Below are 14,086 nucleotides of genomic sequence, written 5' to 3' on the forward strand. Positions count from 1 at the left end.
TTTCTCAACACCTGCCAACAATATTATTTTTCTAAAGGCTGAATTAAGTTTGCAAAAACATATTTGGATTGCACAGGATCTGTAAAAGGTTGCAAAGGTTTGTTGAAGTTAAGTTAATTGCATCTCACGAAACTTCACCTTTCAGTGGTTTGGTACTTCCGGAAAGGAGCGATTTTCTCAGAAACAGCATGAACACTAAGGAGACTGATAGTTTCCACGTATGTTTATGGCAGTGGAGCACAGGGAACATAATTATTAGCCCTATTTGACACTACAGAGGAAAAATGTCCAGCTTAAAGCAATACAATGTAACTTCTCAAAAAGCCCATTATGGAGCTCCCCCTACAGGCTTGGAGGTAATGTACGGTTACACTGTCGTAAATACAACACCCTTTCGCTTTCACGTTTGTTGACGAACCGGCGAGGAGTCAGAAGGTGCAAGCTATGTCGACCGAGAAGGTAAGAGTAATCAAATGTACCTGGGAGCGTGAGAGGGGTCTATTTGTTTTTGCGGTAGGTGTGCCAGAAAGCAAGTCGAAGTACTTCCGCTCAGCTCCCGGGCCGGTCCAGCAAAGTTACATAGCGCAGTTTTTCCAACTCAGACCCCCAAAGGGCATAGGAGACAGGCCAATCGTAATATTAAAACTCATTCTAGCCGCACAATTTTTTTCAAGCTGCTATTTTAAGGTAGAAATGTTACATAGTATTGCTTTAAGTTTAAACTAAACTGACTTAACAAGCACAATGCATAACTTTCGTCAAATGTGGAGCTGCTGTGCCGTTTTGTCAAAACAGGTTCCATTTAGATCCAGATGCTTCTTTTTGAAGAAGGATTTATCATCCTGTTTCTGCCTCAAAAAAACAATGAACAGATGTTGCTTATAAATCAAAACGAAGGTGCCGAAGTGTCTCTGAATCATATGATCAAAGTGCTCTGCAGTCTGAATGTCATGTCAGAGGTGTCGTTGTGAATGTGAGGCTTTTGACTAAGGGAGCAGCTACCTTTGACCCACAGCAGATTCCTGTCAGTGTATCAGTGACGGCTCGGCCTGCATTTGGCTTACAGTGGTTGTAAGTCATGTGCACGTGTCAGTGCGCTGCGAATGTGGACCAACTTCCTGTCATGGCTGAGCCGGTTAACGTGGCATCAACAAGCCGCTGTAGCTTCTCACAACTGTCAGGAAAACGGGAATAGAAAAAGACGCACAAAGCTGCGCAGCAGAGAAAGAGCAAAGAGTAAAATGAGAGTCAAAAAGAGGACACGAAGAGGTGGAACACTTGGAAGAATAGTTGAAAAAAAAAAAAAAAAGGAAACAGAGACATAGATTCTCTGTCTTTGTGGGTCTGAAAAGCTGACCACACTACTGCCTTCTTATACATGTGTAGTATAAAAGCAATAATTCTAACGCAGTCTGCGCTATTCATTGATTTTATTTTAGTTTTGTTGCAGTATAAACCTAAACCACATTGATGTTTCCTTAATTTTCTAATCAAAATACATACCATTGAATGTATTTGTAAGTAAAGTTTGTACAAAGACTCTCTACAGAGTGTATTTGGGGGAGAAAAAGCCCAATTGCTCTTCTTTGGGAATTTTTTCTGAAAAACAACACACAAACCTTTTTACTGATATTATTTTAGATTTTTTTCATAGGATACAGATTTCCACAAAGCTAAAAGGGTTCTACGAAATAAATATGTCACGTGTAAAGTGGCTGTGTTGAACTCGCCTATGATGCAAACACAAAAACTAGTTCTCTGACAGTATAGCCCGTTGCTATATTTTGACTCAGGTGGTTCTAGTACGTTCTCCCTTTTCTGCATTGCAGAAGTTTCAGTTTGTCTTGTTCTTCAACATTTATTAACTCACAATCCAACATAATCGGTTCAGTTCCAGATGCCACTGTTTGATGGGCATGAGGGAATGATACATGCGCAGTTAAGTCGAGCTACAGTTATAGCTCAACAGCACCCTTAAATTGGGTGATTTATAGGCTGAAGAAGTGGCAATATGACCCCTTTCAGCTTGTTTGTATTGGACTTTTTCAGGTTAACCGATCACAGCATTAAAAAAAACTGACAATAGGACATGTAGCACATTGAATGGGACAACTTTACATGTCTGTAAAGTTTGTTTGTGCTGAACACTTTTTTTCCTTTAGATTTACACTATCCACTAAAGTTATTTTCTGTTAGTGTTGGCTTCTTCTTCTTCTTCTTCTTCTTCTTCTTCTTCTTCTTCTGTGTACCAGCTTTTTGTTTGGGTATTTTACATCAAAGCCCAGCGCAAGAACAATGGAGCATGCTAGTTTGTGTCAAAATGGATGTATGCACACAGATTCCACATTATCTGGGTGAGTTAGTCTGACTTTGGAAAAAATCAGTTTAGTGCAATTTCAGTCATACAAACATGTCTGAAAATGTTTCAAAAGTCAGACTAACACAATCATTAAAAAAAAAAAGTCTATAAATGTTATGCAAATGTACTGATTGTGACAGACTGTATTTTTGTGGTCTACTGTAATTGCAAAGTAAAGCAGACACCCCCACACAAGTATAAAGGCTCACAACAGCAGAGGCCACTTTCTTAAAATTGCCTCGGCTCTGTGTAGACTCAGTTTAAACTCAATGCTGAGTATTGAGACCATTTCAGTACCAAATAAAATATGTCATTACCCTGGAGTATCTAAATATCTAAAATATCATGAGGTGAGAGGAAGTCTGTCTCTTGTTAACTTTTTTTTTGACAAGATATTTTGTGATCTAAACCACAAAAAAAGTATGTTTTTTGTTTATTTTGAGTGTTTTTATTTAACTAAAGTGATATGTTTTCACACAAGTATCACCTGCCAATTATTTCAGATTGTAAACAAAAGCTATTGGAGACACATGCAGTGGAGGAAGCCTTTTTGTCTGCTGAAGAACAACGTTTTTTTACTACCAGTGGACTTAGCTGATACATTTTTCTCATAAAAAGCACAGCAGAGAGAGTGCAGAAGAGATCCACTTCAGGTAAACGAGTGTAACATCTAAGATGTTGATTATAGTCATCATACATGTTTTATTAGAGTAGAATTGCATTAAAATGAGTGCTGCTCAGTTTCATCATCTTTGAATGAGCAGTTTAAATCCAAAGATGATGCACTGTCATGTTACAACAGTAGCCAAGAAGGAACAAACCAAACACTAGCTTTCGAGTGAGCCTTCAGCATTTATCACATTTCTTTTGCCATTGTCAGAAATTTGAGATAAGTGGAGATTGTTTAGTTGGATGCGATTTTCTATTCAAGCCACGAGAACACCCTACACACTGCAGCTTCCAGCAAGCACAGACAGAACAGATGTAAAAGTTATTGACGATTATGTTTGGCTCTAATGTTGCAAAGACGTCTGGGAAAGTTCAGTCATTTCTTTGTTATTGTTATCAAAATAAAATATTTGACTAAACATCTATACCACTGGCCACCCTGCTCTCCAGATAATTGTCATCAGCCACAACAACACTTCAAACTGAGCTTGGGTACATGCTGATCAAGTTGAAGTGTTGTATTGGCAAACATATTTAAATTAGTTGTCGACTGTTGTAGCGTGAGGTAATAACGTACTGAATTAAATGTAGAGTAGCCATCCACATCTTACCAGCGTGTCTGAACAAATGAAACGCAGCACACTGCTCCATGATCAATCACGAGTCTGTTTGTGCTGCTTTATGGTGCAACATCTCACTACTTGAAGCAGACATCGAGGGGAGTGTGTGTAATTTGGAGCTGCAAGTTTCTCAAGAACACATGGCAAGCCAAGATTCTTAGGATGTTATCTCATCTCAGATAACAGAATTGTTATCCAGAAGACCCATCATAAACACACGCAACATGGATATGCCTCTGCGCCTTCTTTTCAGATTATTGTCTCTCCCTCTGTCTCCCTCTGCCTCTCATTTTGTGAAGGTCAGAGATAGAAACTGCGGCTGTCAAATGTAACTTAGAGAACAGGTATGTAACATCTTATGGACTTTAGTGACTCCATCATTGGGGATTTAACTTCTTTAAAGGCTGAAATGAAAATGAGAGATACAGGATTTTGGGAAGAGTAATAGATGGTCCTCCCAATTTCTACATGACAGCATTGGAGAAAGACAGTTGTGACGGTTTTTCTTCTAATTGGTGAATGTCAGAGAGTCGGAGACGTCGCACGCTGCGTTGATGGCAGCACGCTAATCCACCGTGGCCATGGCAACCTGGTGAAATAATAAACACCGCCTCTTCTTCACTTTCTGCCTGCCGACAGTACAGCCAAACATGAGTCATCAGCGGCTGAGAACACACACATTGAAACACGCACAGACAGCCAAAGACACTCACCCATACGGGCACCTAATGTTACAAGAATAAAAATACTCGCTGAATGAGCCTGCGAGCACAAACACACACCTGTTGAAGAAAACAAAACCAGCCTCATGAAGCAACTTAATCTCAGCCTGAAATATTACAAGATCGCATTGTCTCTGCCTCATTCAGTCGCAACCGCAAGCCCGATGTTGCAAATGGAGTAACGAAGGGAAATTAGTTTCAGTGTGGGCTGTGTGTGCACACAAAAGCTAGTCACGATCTCACCTGGACTCTATTAACACTCGTTTGATTTCTAATATCAACCACATGAGACGATAGTTAGGCATGCTGTGACACACACACACACACACACACGCGCACAAATAAGTGTATGAAAGCCCGCCACCCTGATTCAAAGTAAAGGATCAGACGATTGGGAAAGCATCAACTCCACCTCTTTACTGTAAGCAGCGAATCGACATCACATGCGTGCACATACAGTGTTCCCTCAGGCGCAGGCCAGCACAAAACACCGCCAAACAGAGCCAACAAACTTATTGTTGCCTGCTGCGCCCTGTGCAACTACACATCTACATCATCCAGTAAACAGGAATATTTCCACACTAGAACCATTCTTGATTTTTTTTCCTAATTTTAATGAGGGAACAGCTGATGAGCCACAAACAAGATTACAACTAATTGAAACACGTGTGCCTCTAAAATTAGTTTAGCGCTGCCACTAGCAGTTAATTTCAACATTTGATTAATCTGTCAACTTTTTTCTTTGATCAGATGATAAATGTTTGGTCTATAAAATGATGGAAAACCTAAGCAAAAATGGAAATCACCACTAAAGGAATCAAATTAAACAAAGCTGATCTCTTCCTCGTTTTCCCATTGCCTTGAACCAATTGGCTGTGTAGAAAATTTATTAAATATCCACTACTGCAATTTGTCTGATACGCCCTATAATGGGGTGGGAAAGCTCCAAGTGACCATGAACAATGATTTTCAGAAAATTTCCCATGACTGAAACATTTCCCCTTACTATTATGCTTCCCCTTCGGCCAATACCATTCCAACTTTCCAAGTGTCTAATACCTTTGCCCTCTGGTGTCAGCCCACTACTTGGTAAACAATCCCCCCAATCAATTCTCTGCCTCATTTTAGCATCATTTAGTGTATTTAATGTCATAGGGATCCTCATGAAATCATTCGCGTGCGCAAGAGTTGTTACAAGAACAACACAGATTTTTGGCATTCATAACTGAGGCTTCTTTGTGTTATAATACTTTGAATCTAATGGGGAAAAGTTTGGCTCGATAAAACCCAAAACAACCGACATGACCGAAATCTGTTCACTTTCACTCTCAGTTAAAAATGCACACTAACTAACTGAAGGCTTGCAGCAGTTAGTTTGAAAACAACAGGAACTCAATCTGATGGACCGAGATGACCTGTGAGATCTGAGGGTGAGTATCTCCATGCGTCTGGAAGTGCAGAAGGAAAGTGGAAGATGAGAAGAGGGAAGAGTAGCAGGGGGACAGAAAATGAGTGAATCTGTGTCCTTCCCATCGCGGGCATGTCTGCTCTGTTCTGTCTGCAGCCGAAGTTGAGCGGCTCTGTGGTTGTAGCCAGGGTCGGCTCAGACAGACAGCTGCTATTAAACCCTGATTGTTTCAGGTTCACAGGGTGTGAAAGGGTCTGATTGAGGGGCTGTGATCCCAGTGAGGGTGGTCTTCCCCCCCATCCCAGCTCTCCCTCCTCCTCACCTCCCCTCTCACTCTGGAAGGTGGGAGGGGGGGGCAGTGGAGTGGAGGTTGGGGAGGGGGTGTTGCAGGCATCACGTGACAAATGTTTCTTGCTGAGCGGACTAAAATGGAATCTGGTCAAAAACACACCACTTGTTGCTGCCTGCTTCTGGAAATGTCTGTGTCACATGACCGACAGGCGACAAGACAGAAATACAACTCTGTTCACAACATTAATGCCATTGATTCCTCTTGATGAAAGGTGCTTAAATGATCTCCGTTTTACTTTCCACCTCTCTGTGTTTTCACTAAAGTAAAAGCTCAATCCATGCAATTAAATCCAAAGGTATTAGGCCTGATAAGAACTTATCACTACTCTGACATGGCTCTGATAAGCCACATCAGTCCTGACCTGTGACTGGCTGTCGGAGGACAGTTGCTTCCTGTATGGTCTATTTGTTTAAGGGCATTCCCATTTAGGAACCTTTTGGCCTCAACACATTTGATAAAGACCAGAGAGGGTGAGGAAGCTCCCCTGCAGAGCTTTTCACACGTGGCCAAAGGACAAGTGCACTTTCCTCACTCAAACTCGCCCCCATCTCAACCCTGAGGAGGGCCCGAGTGCTTGTCTGTAAAGGAATATATTCAGAAAAGTTGAAAAGATTCACCTTTGATTGAAACCTCATCACACAAAATGTCGGAGGTCATTTCAACTCGGACCACTACCTCTTGTCTCGAGCAATTAGTTACAAGACAGAGCAATAAATTGATAACTTCATAGCTCAGACTTTCTCGATAAATCCCATCTTCCTCTCATTGTAGTGCACACAGCCCATTCTCTCTCTTTGTGTGAGTGTGTGCGACTGTGCAAATACTGTTGTAGATGGTTGTGACTCTGTGTGCTGAGCACTCCTCACTGTCACTTTGGAATAAATAAGTGTTTGGCTCTTCTATTGAGTCCAGTGTTGACGCTCTTCAGTGCAAGGCTACAAACACTAAGACCAACAGGCTAATCTTGCCACATTAACGGCTACAGTCAACTCTCGTGGAGATAATTAGATTAGAATCCATAATCTATCTCGGATTAGAGATGGATTATGGCAGGCTCAAATGCATGTCTTGTGGGGGGGTTTTCAGGCAAAATAAGAAGAAAAAAAAGCAAGCAAAACACACAGTTTGTAATCTGTTGTCAGAACTTTATGCTCTTTAAGAAAGTTCATGTGATAGTGTTGTCTTGGGGTGTGCCCTGGTAGGGACTCGCATTTGGAAAAGATATCGGCACCTCAAGTATTTCAGGTTACAAGAAACAGCTGCAACCCTCCTACCCTCCTCTGAGCCGGATGACCCTAAACTGTGCGCTACTACTTTTAAGGGGCCTTAGAAATGCAGGGAAATTTACATTTTCTACGTCTAACCACAAACAAACCTGAGATCGTGCCTGTATGTTATTCTGAGCCCCACAGATGCATGGAAATAAAAGAGACAATTGAGCCAAGTGAATGAAAGCCCGGCGGTTACAGTGGCTGAAGCAGCCTGCTCGGTAAACGCAAACACATGCAACAAAAGGATGGGTCATCTTAATGGAAAATGTGAGGGATCTTATCTTCTTAAGACAATGCTCAAGAAAAAGTCAGGCAACATCGCCTGAAGACACTTTAACAGTCAAGCAATTAACACAATTGCAAGTCTCAAGGACAGTAAACGATTGTAATTATGGTCCCACGGAAAACCACTACTTTCAAAATCAAGAATAAATTCAGCCTCTTAATGATCGGCCGTGATTTCAAGCGTGATTATGAATCATCAGCACGGCTTACCTCAGGTTAATGCTGGGATATTCAGCATGAAACCCTCTGACTGTGTTCCCTGGAGTCCTTGGAAGAGCTCAGAGGGTCCAAGGACTGAAAGTTTCCAGCAAAGCCTCCCGTCTCTCGGTTTTTTTTTTTTTTTTTGCCTCTCTCTCTACTTTCTGGCAAGCGCGCTCGGATGGAGATGACTGAATTCTTCACAGAAACCGACGCATTGTCCTTCTTCACAGGCGCCTTTTACATACTTTTCTTCTTCAAAGTCGCTGTACGCAGACGGTGACAAAACTGAACCCCATATTCGGATCTGGAGTCCCGCAAAGCGCCTTGGAGTTGGCTGCACAGCCAATGCGGGAATGCGAACCCCCCTCTCCCCCACTCCTCCCTCTCCCTCCCTCCCTTTCTCCAGTCTGTGGACCACCCCGAAACAGGAAGTTCACTTTTTGTTTTTCTTAAAAAAAAAAGAAGAAAAAAAGGAGCACGCTGCTTCAGTTTTCCTCTCTAAGTTAAAATGCACCACAGAAGCGCAACTGCACCGATGCACCGATCGATTTCTTGCTTGTTTTCTCGGAATAATTTGTTTTCCTTTGGTGATATAATCTTTTATTTAAAGACACTATAGCATCGACGACTTTATAAAAATGCGTATATGGACACCGGAGTGTCGATATAAAGTAGGTTCTTATCTAGCAATTGGGATAATTTATCTATTAATGTTTGTGTTTACTTTAACGGTGTAACTTCATAGCAGCTTCTCGGACAGCGTGTGTGGCTGGCTGTGGGGATGCTGCAGATTGCTGCGCCCTGCCAGGAAAATCCACCACAAAACCTGGACTGGAATTTAGTCTGCAGCCCAGGACCAGTTCAGCTGCGGAGTATAAAGAACTTAAAAACATTTTTTTTTTTTTAGGGCTGGGCAACGATTAAAATTTTTAATCTAATTAATCACATGATTTACCTGATTAATCACGGATTAATCGCATTTGTACGCAAAATCCAAAAATGAATTCAAAAGTAGTGTATAGCTTTTAGCATTTAGTTTTATTTTAAATGTACTGCCATATAAATGAAAGTGCCATAACATTTGTTGTGCAAACACACTTTTAACATCAGCATCTTTATGTAGTTTTTATGTAGAAGCCTCACTCCACTGTCTGTTTCCTTGAATGACTTGCTGCTATCAGTTGTGTGTTTTGCCTTTAAGTGATATTTTAGACTGGAACTACTACGCTGAGAAGACAATTCAACTTGGCAGTGTTTACAGATGACGTTGGTTCTGTCGACTCCGCCGTCTGGAAGAACTTTAAAATGAAAATGGCCGAGTAAAGGTTCTGTACCCTTCTCCATGTTTGGTGGATCCGCCAATTACTTTCTTCTCCGGTTCCGCAGCAGACAACAACAGACATTTACAAAATAAAAGCCTGTGAGCAACAGACTTTTACAATAATAAAATAAAAAATAAATAAATATTTAAAAAAGCGTTAATGCGCGATAAAATATTTATCGGCATTAAATAATTAACGAGTTAACGCGATAACAACGTGTTAACTCGCCCAGCCCTACTTTTTTTCCTTTGCATGTTTCTTTACAGTTTCTCTTAACATACATATAAGAGAAACTGTAAAGAAACACACACATATGTATATGTATGTATGTAAAAGAGGGCAAATATTCGTTGTCCCTCAGGTGCAAAACACAAAAACCAAAGCACAACCATGTTTCACAAAACACATTTGACATGCCACGACGTTCCAGATAAAACAACACATTTATGTAAACTCAACGTTAAAACAGAAGACCCAAAGGCATTGGAGAAAATCATGCGAAAACTTCAGAAAATACAACAAATCAGAAAAGAGAATATTTGAAAAAAATGTTAGTATTTTATCAGCGCTGTTTTCTAAAACGTGTTTTGTTCTGTTGGGTCCTTGTGCCTTCTGAAATATTGTTGCTGTGCAGCTGTATTTTCCACAGAGATGATGAAACGAGAGGAGTACTGAATAGTTGCAGAGTGGCAGGTGTTGAGCTGTTCCAGAGAAATTAGGTGTGATCTTTTAAGGCTTTGTGCCTGTCAGCAGAACAACAACCTGACACACAGTTGGAGTCCGTCCTGGTAAAAACTGGCTTGGACACGAGTGTGGCAGCTTCCACCTGCAGACAGGTGCAAGAAGCTTCAAAATGATTCTAGATTCTCTTTTGCCTTTTTTTTCTAAAGCTTTGTTGTGTTCATTGTTGCCAACAGTTCATGAGTTTTACTAACAGTTGTGTGTGGTTAACGTGTTTAACACACAGTTTTGAGAACACATCTTTTTTTTTTTTAACCAGCAATGTTAGATATAAAACTCGAAACATCCTAACTGTTTCTTTTTTATTCACAGATAATTTTGGTCTGGTGCTCAGCACATCAGGACTGATTATGTTTACTTGCTGTGTATCAGAAAATAGCTACATCCACGAGGAGGCTGTAGTTCAAAGAAGGAATGAAAGCTGAGTCAAAGTCTGAACAGTTGGTGCCCTGAGCTGAGCCCGGACTCCATTGACAGCATGCGGACTGTGATTAAATCAGATTTTGTCAATGAGAGTCGTGGGCTTTAGTCCCAATATATCTGCTGCTGTAGCAGCCGAGCAGTGAAGTCTTGGCTGTAAATAGTCCCACAGATGCTGGAGCCATATGCTTCATCTGACTGCAGAGAGAATCCAACACCAGCTTCACTTGAGATTATCAATGAGTGGGATTAAAGGTGAAGAGGCAAATCCTGTGAGCAGAACAGATTGTATTACTGGTCTTATTGGATCATGCTGGTAAATGAAAAGCTATCAATCATTCTAAAATGCCTGTGCAGAGTATTTTAAATGATTATCTTAGTGTGAAAATAAGTTGGGTTTTTTCAACAGCAATACATTTATGAATTAAAAAAATAAATTCTAATCTTTTTCATTTCTTATCAGACGACAGACGGACTGCACACACAAACTCTTCCTTTGCTGACCCAGCCATGTTTATCATGTTTATTGTCATAATTCCACGCTATCAGAATGTGGATGCGATCAAGCATGATGAAAGATGCTTACAGTGTTTTCTGATATCAATAATCCAATAAATGATCCTAAATGAGCCTGAATCCCCATAAAGCTGAAAGAGTGCAAGCAGCGTTTGATGGCTAGTCTTTATCAGTTCTCGCACGCCATGAAAACTAAGTTCATGCTGTCACTGAGAACAGCAACTTAAGCAAACCTCCACTCAACTTTCAATGCAGCACTGAGATGAAAGGTGAATGGGACAGAAATAAAAAGTTACAGATGTCCACCTCCAAAGCTCATAGAGGGCTTACAGCACCAGATGGATTAGAGCCAGGGTGTTGCAGGCAAATGAGATGCTGCTTCTCTGCCCATAGCTTTTTATTTTCTTGAAAAGACATATATCATAAAACCCTTCACTAGCCCTTATTAGTAGAAACTATGTGGTGACATTAATGATTATTTGCAGTGCTGAAAAGTATTTTTTTGCAGCAAGATTGTGCACATAACATGCAGTCAAAACAATGCTATACTATGCTATTTGCTAAAGGAATATAACTGTGAAAAGCACGACTTAATGTCCACGGAAGGTTATAGAAAATGTTGAGTGGATGCAGGGTGAAGGAGCTTACAGGTTGTAGTGTTAAAGGCCACAGGGAGACAGAGAAACGTGCACGTTTGCCAAGTGAGTAGTAGAGAAAGCTTCTGTCACTAAGACTCTGGGCATCTGGACACCATTCCCCTGTTCAGTGAAATCCATCAAATCTTTTACAGGATTTGTTTTTCCATTACAGATGATCCTTTGCACATGTTTTCTTCCCATTGGCCCATGGTTCCATGCTAACAGTGCTGCAGCAGTGCAGGTAACACATATAAGGGTGTGCTCTGCCTGCACCAAGCCCCTGCACATGAAGAGCGGAAACTGGAGAGGAAAGACTGCAACATGAGCTGCAGGAGGTCCACACGAGTGCCCTGTACCTTTAGTCACAGATGGTTGAAGAGGTAAGTACCACACAAAGGTCTTTTTTATTTTTACTTTATCAGGGATTATGTTTCATTGCATTGCATTTACTGCAACAGGTTTTGCAATATCTGCAAACATTTCAAATGTATAAAATTGGCAAGGACCTGTGATATTCTGAGCATCTTTGTGTGCTGCATATATTTCGTGGCAGCTCCACTGAAGTACAGCAGGGTGCAACTACATTCACTTTTGTAACATTTCTAAATACTGTTAGGCTAGTATTGTGAATTGGAAAAAGGAGTTATTAACATCTTTAACGAACATCTATTTGTCAATATTACAAGAATGTAGCTGTGTGTGCAGATATTTTGTCTAAGTCTAAGAATACCAGCATGGTGTAATTCATAGATGTGTTTAACATGAGATAAATGTGTGAAGACCTCCACCATCAAAGCATTCTAAGAAATATATATCTTTGAAAACCATGACAGACACCTTTGCAGTGATTTGCACATTTGTCTCACTGACATGGTGGAATCTTAGAGCAGGTGTTTATACATACTTTGGGCAAGTTGATTTGTACTGATTTACCACAGCTTACAGATACTCCACTGTTAATGTTAAGGGAAAATACACAGTTTGATACACAAGACTAAATTATTTATGTGAAAGCAACTGGCTTTGTTTTGCTTCAATTTATAGACAGATTACACATAAATAATCCCAGTTTGCTTTCAATAACAATTGTTTGCTTTTGTTTCTATAGACATGCAAACTTTGATTATTGATCTGGTTATTTCCTGTATTTTTTGTACTGATTGTTTGAAATTAGAAAAAATAATTTCCTTTACAACAAACTTATTATCCCTATGACAAAAATGAATAGTTTATTTATTAAAGAAGTGCTTCTACTTATAATTGATAGTAAATCTATCTTAGCAGAGAGTGTGAAATTCGATAGAATGAATGTTTAGTTTTTTTGGTGACAGTGTGACTGCTTGCTGGGCCACTTTTCTCTCTCTTTCAGACATGAAAAGAGGTCTTTATTTATGCATTTTTGTACATACAATTTCAAAGCAACACATTATCTATTAGTTTGGATCACTAGAGGGCAGCATTTTACAAGGTGAGATCAAGGCAGACCAAAACTGGATAAAAAGAATACATTACAACACAGTATTTGCACAGAGCGAGCTGTAAACAGGTATCAACACAAGTAGGGTACCTTGTTGACAGATCATTTTTATAATTATAACAATAGGAATTTTTTTATAGAAACATAATGTTTTATAATTTTATCTTGTGTGGCACATTGAAGTAGTCAGTCAACCTTTTCCTCCACATGATTGATAAAACAAGCTAAATCTGCAATAAGAGTGGTATCTGAACCTTTTGTTCGGCGGAACTGTTGAAAAAAAGCATTTATTGCATAGAAATGGTTCACATTCAACTCTTAGTGGAGTCAATAATCAAAATGTTTGTTAATTTTGTTAATCAGACTATATTTTCATGTTTTAATTACAATCATATGTCTGTTGCAGAACTTCCACTGTCTGGACATATCGTCGCAAAACAAGCTGTTTTAAGAGGCTGGAGGAGAAAGTTTGAAATCTTGTCCTTTTTAGTTGATCAAGTGATCAATGTTACATACAAACTTAAAATGTAAAGACTTGGTAAAAATGTTTCAGTCCACCCTGTCCCTAAAAATGTCTTGATTTGATAGTTTTTTCCCGGTTTTACACAGTCAGGCGAGCCCAAAGCAGGCTCTCGCTTCTGGTGTCAAGACTTGAATGTATAAAAAGCCAGAATGCAATGACTTACAAATCAGTTAGCCCCAATTGTTTTGGTGAACAAAATACATATAAGATACATCAATTGAGAAATCCTATTTATTTGGTCCTAAAGTATATACTTTCTTTTTAGTATCAGAACACATCTAATGCCAAATAACTTAACAAGTTCTGATATGTCCCACTAGGTGGCAGCACATTAGCTTGCACTGCTTTCTCACAGTGAGAAAGTTATGTGTTTAAACTTATAGGTCAGCTGGGGCCTTTCTGTGTGGAGCTGGCATGCTCTTCCTGTCCTCACACTGTCCAAAAACATGCATGTTAGGTTAATTGGTGACTCTAAAATTGTCCTTAGGAGTGAGTGTGTGTGTGGTTGTTTGTCTCGTTTGTCTATGTGTGGCCCTGTGATGGACTGGGGGCCTGTCCAGGG

At 40.1% G+C, this 14,086-nt stretch overlaps 1 protein-coding gene across 2 annotated transcripts in view; it reads right to left on the reverse strand.

Annotated features, from left to right (window-relative positions):
- The window catches only part of gli1 (GLI family zinc finger 1), a 53,791-nt gene extending 45,549 nt beyond the window's left edge, over positions 1–8,242 (reverse strand). For both annotated transcript variants that reach the window (XM_075461460.1, XM_075461459.1), the window contains exon 1: positions 7,897–8,242. The gene's annotated coding sequence lies outside the window, so the exon portion shown is untranslated. The remainder of the gene's footprint in view (positions 1–7,896) is intronic.
- Positions 8,243–14,086: the final 5,844 nt, after the last annotated feature.

This window comes from Odontesthes bonariensis, chromosome 3, assembly GCF_027942865.1.
Source record: "Odontesthes bonariensis isolate fOdoBon6 chromosome 3, fOdoBon6.hap1, whole genome shotgun sequence".
NCBI classification, from domain to species: Eukaryota; Metazoa; Chordata; class Actinopteri; order Atheriniformes; family Atherinopsidae; genus Odontesthes; species Odontesthes bonariensis.